This window comes from Haematobia irritans, chromosome 1, assembly GCF_050003625.1.
Source record: "Haematobia irritans isolate KBUSLIRL chromosome 1, ASM5000362v1, whole genome shotgun sequence".
Lineage (NCBI taxonomy): Eukaryota > Metazoa > Arthropoda > Insecta > Diptera > Muscidae > Haematobia > Haematobia irritans.
Genome location: NC_134397.1, coordinates 242,407,415 through 242,417,014, shown reverse-complemented (window position 1 = coordinate 242,417,014; position 9,600 = coordinate 242,407,415). Strand labels below are relative to the sequence as shown.

At 34.6% G+C, this 9,600-nt stretch overlaps 1 protein-coding gene and 1 long non-coding RNA gene across 2 annotated transcripts in view; both read left to right on the top strand.

Annotated features, from left to right (window-relative positions):
• The first annotated feature begins 1,300 nt into the window (after nt 1–1,300).
• LOC142219593 (uncharacterized) lies at nt 1,301–2,061 on the top strand. Its single transcript, XR_012717649.1, has 2 exons — nt 1,301–1,559; nt 1,852–2,061. It is a non-coding gene; the product is annotated as an uncharacterized LOC142219593 (long non-coding RNA).
• A 1,812-nt stretch (nt 2,062–3,873) lies between these two features.
• LOC142238424 (uncharacterized) overlaps nt 3,874–9,600 on the top strand; it is a 122,038-nt gene continuing 116,311 nt past the window's right edge. The window contains exon 1 of the mRNA XM_075310100.1: nt 3,874–4,339. The gene's annotated coding sequence lies outside the window, so the exon portion shown is untranslated. The remainder of the gene's footprint in view (nt 4,340–9,600) is intronic.

The following is a 9,600-nucleotide window of genomic DNA, read 5'->3' as shown; positions in this document are numbered from 1 at the left end:
AGCATCCATACAGCTGTAACCCAAACGGCAGATGAGATATATCCCTGCCAGCATTTCAAAGTTCCGTTTCATCCTCATCGCTACCACAGACTCGTAAGTGATACTGCAACAATCGCCAACTGTGATTGTATTTTGCCATCACTATTCGCATGAAAGTATTTTGCCATCACTATTGTTACAAGAGCCATTTTATATTTTGTGAAACACCAAGCACAACTAGCTTCTTATAATTTATTTAAATAACAACGATAATGGAGTGCTGAAAACATAGTTATTTCGGTTAAAATTGTAAAAGGTATATTGGTGAACAATTTTTGACTTTCCGAATGGAATAAAGTGATAGTGTTTAAAATATTTTTCCAGACACGCTGCCTCCATTGGGAATAAAAGCACTGGCTGATAGACGCTACAACATGTAACTTGCAACTTGTAACTCAACATCAATCTTTTATTAATGCATAAAAATATGTTAAATGTGATGTGATAGTCGTATAAATGTTATATTTATGAGAATTTATAAATGTTTAATAAGATTAATAAACATCTAAACAATCGTGCTTTACTTGACCACAATGACTCTTTTACAACTATCTTAAAATTCACTTTCTCTGATTGTTTGAAGGGACCCTTATTGGCGTCCTTCTAAATGTATCCAGAAGGACACCTAATAATTGTACTCATGCGATGCTTTTTTGTAGTAACTTGGCGTGGTACAACTTCTCAATAGTGACAGCGCTTTTCCGAGGAGTTTTAGATATCGTATACGACTGTTTTCGACGTAGTGGGGATTCTCGGAAGCGCCCCCAAATTCAAAAAATGTTGGCAGGGATGGATTAGGAAACTTCCTGGGGGAAATTTCGACAAATGAAGAAGCTGCATTGAGATTTTTTGCTGGATACAATGTTCATTGGCGCTCGAAAAAAGCGACCAGCAATTGTCAATGCGACACATATATGTTGAAGATAGGCGAAATAAATTCTATTTCGAAAAATTTCATTGCTCTTAAGAGCTACAGAAAAGAACTCAAATTGTCGGATCCCTCCGAAGAGTTCTACAAAATAGTGGTGGTTCATATTAGAATAGATGCCTTCATAGAAGAATGGATGCCTGCCGGTATTTGCAGGAATCTATTTTAGCATCATTAGTAGATGTTGAAGGTCCCACTCCCGCTGTCATTACAGCATTAATAGATTTGGCTCGACTATATATATCCATGCATGCGGCTTCTTCCATTTTACATATTTCCAAATCAATTTTTCTCTTTTCTTGTTCGGCCTTTTCGCTGTTACGGCTAATACCCTGCCAGCATTTCAAAGTTCCATTTCATCCTCATCGCTACCACAGACTCGTAAATGTCACCACAACCATCGCGAACTGTGATGGGGGAAGCATATCAAAAAGTACAAAATGTACATGAAAGTATTTTGCCATCACTACTGTTAGAAGAGCCATTTTATTTTTTGTGAAACGCCAAGCGCAACCAGCTTGTTATATTTTATTTAAATAAAAACGAAAATAAAGTTCTGAAAACATAGATATTACGCTTAAAATTGTGAAAGGTATAAGGTGAGTATTAAGTTCGAGTTTAGCCGCTAAAATCGCAATTTTTTCACGATTACTTTTCTTTAATAATACTTTTTAAGGAATACAAACTTTGTGAAAACTTGCTTTGGGCTATTCCCCATCAAGTTATAGTAAAATCTGCAACAAATATGTATAATTTTATTCCTTTTTTTATTGATTTAGTTTTCACTTTAGTGAAAAAACTCGAACTTAATACCCACCTATATGGTGAACAATTTTTGACTTTCCAAATGGAATAAAGTGATAGTTTTTCAAATATTTTTCCAGACACGCTGCCTCCATTGGGAATAAAAGTATTGGCTGATAGACGCTACAACATTTAACTTACAACTTGTAACTCAACATCAATCTCTTATTAATGCATAAAAATGTGTTAAATGTGATGTGGTAGTCGTATAAATGTTATATTTATGAGAATTTATAAATGTTTCATAAAATTAATAAACATCTAAACAATCGTGTTTTACTTGACCACAATGTTTCTTTTACAACTATCTTAAAATGCACTTGGTCTGATTGTTTGAAGGGTCTCTTATTGGCGTCCTTCTAAATGTATCCATAAGGGCTCCTAATAATTGCACTCATGCGATACTTTTTTGTAGTAACTTGGCGTGGTACAACTTCTCAATAGTGACGCCGCTTTTCCGAGGAGTTTTGGATATCGTATACGACTGTTTTCGACGTAGTGGGGATTCTCAGAAGCGCCCCCAAATTCAAAAAATGTTGGCAGGGTATCCGTAATACGTTTGGCCAAATTAAGTTATTAAATTAAGTGGCGTTTGCCATTTTCAGGGAATGATATGCTCTGAAATACAAATAAATAGGAAATTGAATAAGAAACTAAAAATGTCTTCCATGAAAACAACAAGCAAATCGCCAACTTACCGCTTTGTTATCACTTATTTACGATCATTCGAAACCCAATACTCGGAATTTTTTCATTCCATCCATTCTTATATTCTTTACAAAATTAATAATTTTTTGGACAAAGTTTGGTCCAATTCGATCATATGTCTTTTCTTACATATGTTTTCATTTTTTCTTTACTTTATTCGCTTCGATTCATCCGCCATAACACAAATGCTCTCAGCAAACACTTTTGTGGAACTTATGTTCGTATTGGTTTGAGTAGAATTTAGTATTAAACTAATCTGGTAAATGGTTTGATGTGCTCAGTAGCCAATCTCCCATCTTCCTCTTTTATAATCTTTGGACGCTACAACATGTAACATGTAACTTGCAACTTGAAATCTTTTATTAAAGCATAAAAATATGTTAAATGTGATAGTCGTATAAATGTTATATTTATGAGAATTTATAAATGTTTAATAAAATTAATAATCATCTAAACAATCGTGTTTTACTTCACCACAATGATTCTTGTACAACTATCTTCAAATGCACTTTTTCTGATTGTTTGAAGGGGCTCTTATTGGCGTCTTTCTAAATGTATCCAGAAGGGCACCTAATAATTGCACTCATGCGATACTTTTTTGTAGTAACTTGGCGTGGTACAACTTCTCAATAGTGACGGCGCTTTTCCGTTTTGGATATCGTATACGACTGTTTTCGACGTAGTGGGGATTCTCAGAAGCGCCCCTAAATTCAACAAATGTTGGCAGGGAAGTTGTATGAAGATTTATGGGTGAAACCATTTTTTACTGAAAAAATGGAAGAAAATAATAAAAAAATCCTGGTATATGTGTCAAAACAATGATTCCTGAAGTAATCCACATTTAATATATTATAAATTACTTGATGAATTTAAAATACTTGTCGCCTGGTTTTCCATTGATTGGAAGTGGAATTTTTCCACGTTTTTGCCACAATAGTGATTTATATTTATATATTTCTTTAATTTTTAATCAGAACTGGCGATCCATCATTAATTTCATTGCAGTAATGACTGTTTTTATGTAAAAATAAATTTGTCTTTGATAATGTTTGTCGAACATCCCCTTACACTCAATGATTTGTGCCACCCAACCAGAAAAAATCAAAGTTGTTTTGATTTTATGCCAACACGTCCCCGCGACAGCCGAACACGACCTTATACTATCAGATTTGTCGTCGCTACGTGTTGTGTCGCAGGGTTTATCCGACCGTATAAGGTGCCCTTTACCAATAAAGACGAAAATGAAAATTATTTGTCACCCTGTGCATATAATTTATCGTCCATGGAGTAATTTATCTTTGTAATCGATTACCGAAATATCGACATGGTAAATTTATCGATATTATAATGATCATCATTAATGTGCCAATGAAAATCTCTCTCGTTTTCTCTGCCATCTAGTTTAAGTTCAGCCATCATCGTCGGTCATTGTTTATTTGCATTGTGCGGGTAGTAAAGTGCGTCGTTTATCGTGTTATGTTATGGTCGGTAGTTTGTTGTTATTATTGTGATTGTGTGCCGAATGTTATTGGTGTTAGAGAAGCAAGGGGACAAGCTTATCGATATTGGCGAAATTAGAGCCTTGCTCTGCTGCATACAACGAAGAAGAAGAAGCATCATTGAAAATATAAACAAATAAATATGTATGAAATAGGCAATAAAAGAAAAATAATGTGCAAAAAATAAAACGAAATCAATGCTAAGAGAAATACTTCAAAATATTTATGTGCGAAGATGCTTTGAAATATTGTCTTTTGTGCATCTGATTCCTGGTTCCTGCTCTGGAAGAGACCAACGCAATACATAATAATAAATTATTAACTCCAGCAGATTTACAACTATTAATAAATAAAAAACAATGTAAGTATGAATATTATTTGGACAATTTGTTTTGAGATCCCTTTCATGTTTAACTTCGTTTGTATACTTTAGGGGTGTCAATTGGGATTGTGTATTATAAATCCCGGGATTTCAATATATTGAATACATCTACTTCAGCACAAGTTGTCAAATTGGCCTGTGTATAGATTTTTTGAATCTAAACATAAAATATAATATACAATTTTTTGCGGAATGGGATATTTAGCATGTAGAAGATTTTAGCTTGCACCAACAAGGGATAGTTACTGCAAAAACGAAGATGTTACAGTGCACATTGATAGTATGAAAAAATACGAAAATTAAAATTTTGCAAAATATTATTTCTATAGAAAATTTTGTAAAATTTTTATTTCTACAAAAAAAAAAAAAAAAAATTCAAAATTTTATTTCTATAGAAAACTTACTCATAATGTTATTTCTATAGACAATTCGGTCTAAATTTTGTTTCTATAGAAAATTTTGTCAAACTTTTATTTATATATAAATTTGAAGTAACTATTTTGGAAGGGAATGATTTGTAAAAACTACCAAACTATCATGAATTCTACCAATCTACCAAACAGTTAAAAATCTTCCATTTTTTGTAGAATTCTACGAACTTTGTCAATCGTGGTTACGGACCCCGAAAATTTTCATCATCATTTATATTGGTCATAATCTGCCTAAAATGTATTTTCACAATTTATTTAAAAAACTGCATAACTATGGACTCGGAGAGGTTCCGGATCTCTCAAAATTTGGACCCTTTCCCATATAAACAATATGGTACTCCTATCAAAGTTAATATCAAGTACTTTGCGAATACAATAAGGGCAAAGAAGAAAGTCATTGAGGAGAAAATAAAACAAAATGAAAATTAAAAAAAAAACTGCATGTTATTTTTTTCATGAAAAAAACTGCTTTGCACTCATTTCCAAAAAAGAAATAAAAAAAAAGTATGTTGTTGTGTTGTGTTGAATTTGCAATGCAATGTACTCGAAATTAGCTTTAATATGAGTACTATATTGAAAAGGGTCAAAATTTTGCAGCACTCGAGTCCATTTTATATATTAATTCTAAATATCCATTTTACTATCTTTTATTTGGACATCATACTTTGGTAAAAAACCGATAATGTATTGACTTGGGAACAGACACCGTTATTCCAAGGGAAAGAACGTTTATGAACTTTGGCAAAACTAACTGTGAGCTATTTACCTCGCTAACTGAGTACGAGTTTGCAACTGCCCCACTACCAAGGTCAGCGTAGGCTGGAGAAAAATTCTTCAGGGATGTCTATTCAAGACATGTATACCAGCGGGTCGGATCCACAATATCCATCTGAATTTCCCCATGGATGCATCAAGCTTGACAAATAAGAGGGACGAGATCAAGAAAGTATATCCTGCTGATCCCATGATCTCGAGTCTCCCTAAGGAGATCGATCGATCGAAAAGTGGCAAATGCATACGAAACAGTTTGATCTTGAATTCAAACTGTTATGGTCTACGATCCGGAATCTCTCGAAACCCAAACGAAAAGAGAACATTTCTATTTCGTGTGGAGAGGGGGAGGCGCAAATTCCGATGGATGATACTCGTGTAGCGAACCCTTCTACAGACAGTTCGTCAAGCACCACAGATTGTTCAAGCAGAATGCAATGACGGGTCTCCCGTGCACTCAGCCAGGTCATCAGTCAGGAGCATGTGCTCCGGGCGATAAAAGCCGCCAAAAAGCTAGGTATTGTGGCAGTCCGATATTTCCAGCTCATTTAAACTATTCAGTCCATCACTGATTGCTGTATGTTAAGCTCAATGACAAGGGACCTCCTATTTATAGCCGAGTCCGAACGGCTTTCCCCATTACAGAAATGTCACCAGCATTACTGAGGTGGGATAATCCACTGCTGAAGAACTTTTTGGTGTTTGTTCGAAACTGGATTTGAACCCACGACCCTGTGTACGCAAGGCGGGTACGCTCCTAAAGCTCCACAACAACTGGCCTAGATGGCTTGTCTACGAGGATGTTGAAGCACATTGGAGAGAATGGCGTTAAGTTTCCGGACCATACCTTCAATGTCTGCCTCAATACCCTCGAAATAACAGACATTTGGAAAAAAGGAAAGTTTATTCCAGTTCTGGAAACGGCAAAACAGGCACATCTTGAAGACTCGTATCGACCAATTACTCTTCTTTCACCCGTTACGATTGTTTTCAGTCACGTACGGAGAATAAAGGCGACCGATATAAATTTGTCTATTTGGCGGCGGACAATTATCCATTAAAAAACCAATTTGAAGTTTTCTTAATTTTAAAGAGATTAATTGTACATCTATCTGACAACAAAATTTACATTTTATGCAAAATTTTCTGAGCTAAATTTGTTAAAAATTATTATAGCAACTTAATACTGATTGATTGTGGACATGATAAAACTACTAAAGGTACTACATCACAGTCAGCTGTTCACAGCTGAGTACATCCAACTGTCAAAAACATGTCTTGTTACTATTGGTTACATTTTACATTCCACGGGTTACTATTGTCAAAAATGTGTATGGTTACTATTGGTGACATAGGTAATTATTGGTTACGTAGATTTTATTGGTTACATTTTACATGCCACAGGTTATTATTGTCAAAAACATGTCTGGTTACTAATGGTTACATAGGTAACTATTGGTTACATAGGTTACTATTCGTAACTAACATTAAAATGTACACAAAAATAAATTGAAAATATTTAATATCTTTTGTTTACTAACAATAAATTTTTAAACAAAACTGACATTTGGGTGTACTTGAATTTTGCTGTTTTTATTGTTTTTGTAATACTGCAACTACCTGGGAATTATTTTACCATGATTGTGGGTGGAAGGTTCAATTTTTTTTGACAAAAATACAACAATTATTACTACATTTTTCATATTTAGGGACTGTTCGAAACCGAAACTTTTTACTAGCATTGGTAAAAATTTGACGTAAAGTGAGAATAATTTCACTATCCCAGGGGGCTAGTAAGAAATTTGACATTTGTTGAAAATTCTTCACATTTAAGATATCACTAGGCTTGGCATGTTTTGATTATATCAAAACGAACAAAATGTAGTTTTATTTGTTAAAGAAATGAGTACACCAAATTAGCAATTGTTTTTCACCATAGAAAATTGATATCTCACCATAGTAAAAAGTTTCGGTTTCGAACATGCCCTTATATCAATATTTTTGATGAATTGGCAGCTAAATTTGATTCGAGATGAGTCAAAATATTCGGCGGCGGCGTCGACTGCCATAAAATGGTCGGCGGCTGTTAAATTTGGCTGCGCGACTCGGCGGCTTCATTATCTGGTCACTTAATTCATGAACCTCGTCCAAAATCAGTTGTTGTTCCAGAAACTAGAGTTGGGCGATCCCGGCTCACAAAAGTGATCGGACTTTTCAGATCCGCTCCTAAAAAGGAACTAGTTCCATCATTTAGTTCCACAGCTCCTTTTGGATCCCGATAAGGAAAGTGCTTAAAGAATCACATATATAGACATTTTCTTTTAGCTCCGCAAGAAAATAAAAAACATGAACACTAAATTTATGTAAAACATACAAGTTCACAAGAATTTAATCAAATTTCTTGAACATTAATTATACCCTTCACCACTACTGTGGTAGAGGGTATAATAAGTTTGTGCATTTGTATGTAACGCCAAGAAGGAAAAGTCTGAGACCCATCGTTTAGTATACCGATCGTCATAGAATTAAATTCTGAGTCGATTTAGCGATGTCCGTCTGTCTGTCTGTCTGTCTGTCCGTCTGTCTGTCTGTCTGTTGATGTATTTTTGTGTGCAAAGTACAGCTCGCAGTTTTAGTCCGATTGTCCTAAAATTTGGTATAGGGTCCTGTTTCGGCTCAAAGACGATCCCTATTGATTTTGGAAAAAATCGGTTCAGATTTAGATATAGCTGCCATATATATTTTTCACCGATCTGGTCATAATTGGCGTGTATATCAACCGATCTTCCTCAAATTCCGTACATCCGAATATTTTATGAGCCTCGAAAAACTTGCACAATATCATCCAAATCGGTTCAGATTTAGATATAGCTCCCATATATAGCTTTCACCCGATTTACACTCCTTTGCCCACAGAGGCCAATTTTTTGCTCCGATTTAATTGAAATTTTGCACAGAGAGTAGAATTAGCATTATAGTTATGCGTGTCATATTTGGTGGAAATCGGTTCAGATTTAGATATAGCTCCCATATATAGCTTTCGCCCGATTTACACTCAAATGACCACAGAGGCCAATTTTTTGCTCCGATTTAGTTGACATTTTGCACAGAGAGTAGAATTAGCATAGTAGCTATGCGTGCCAAATTTGGTTGAAATCGGTTCAGATTTATATATATATATCTTCCATACATTGCTTTCGCCCGATTTACACTCATATGACCACAGTGGCCAATCTTTTACTCCGATATAATTGAAATTTTGCACAGAGAGTAGAATTGGCATTGTAGCTATGCGTGCCAAATTTGGTTGAAATCGGTTCAGATTTAGATATAGCTTCCATATATAGTTTTCGCCCGATATGGACTTATATGGACCCAGAAGCCAGAGTTTTGGCCCAATTTGGTTGAAGTTTTGCACTAGGAGTAAAATTAGTAATATAGTCATATGTGCCAAATTTGATTGAAATCGGTTCAGATTTCGATATAGCTCCCATATATATGTTTTTCTGATTTCGACAAACATGGTCAAAATACCAACATTTTCCTTCTAAAATCGCCACTGCTTAGTCGAAAAGTTGTAAAAATGACTCTAATTTTCCTAAACTTCTAATACATATATATCGAGCGATAAACCATAAATAAACTTTTTCGAAGTTTCCTTAAAATTGCTTCAGATTTAAATGTTTCCCATATTTTTTTTACTAACATTGTGTTCCACCCTAGTCCATTAGCCGACTTAAATTTTGAGTCTATAGATTTTGTAGAAGTCTATCAAATTCTGTCCAGATCGAGTGATATTTAAATGTATGTATTTGGGTCAAACCTTTATATATAGCACCCAACACATTTGACGGTTGTGATATGTTATCGAAAATTTAGATCTACAAAGTGGTGCAGGGTATAATATAGTCGGCCCCGCCCGACTTTAGACTTTCCTCACTTGTTTTTATAATAAAAATGTTGTATAATTAAAATTAGATAATGGTATAACTCTGTAGAAAAATTTGCAGAGATCAATACCAATACAAAGATCTACAT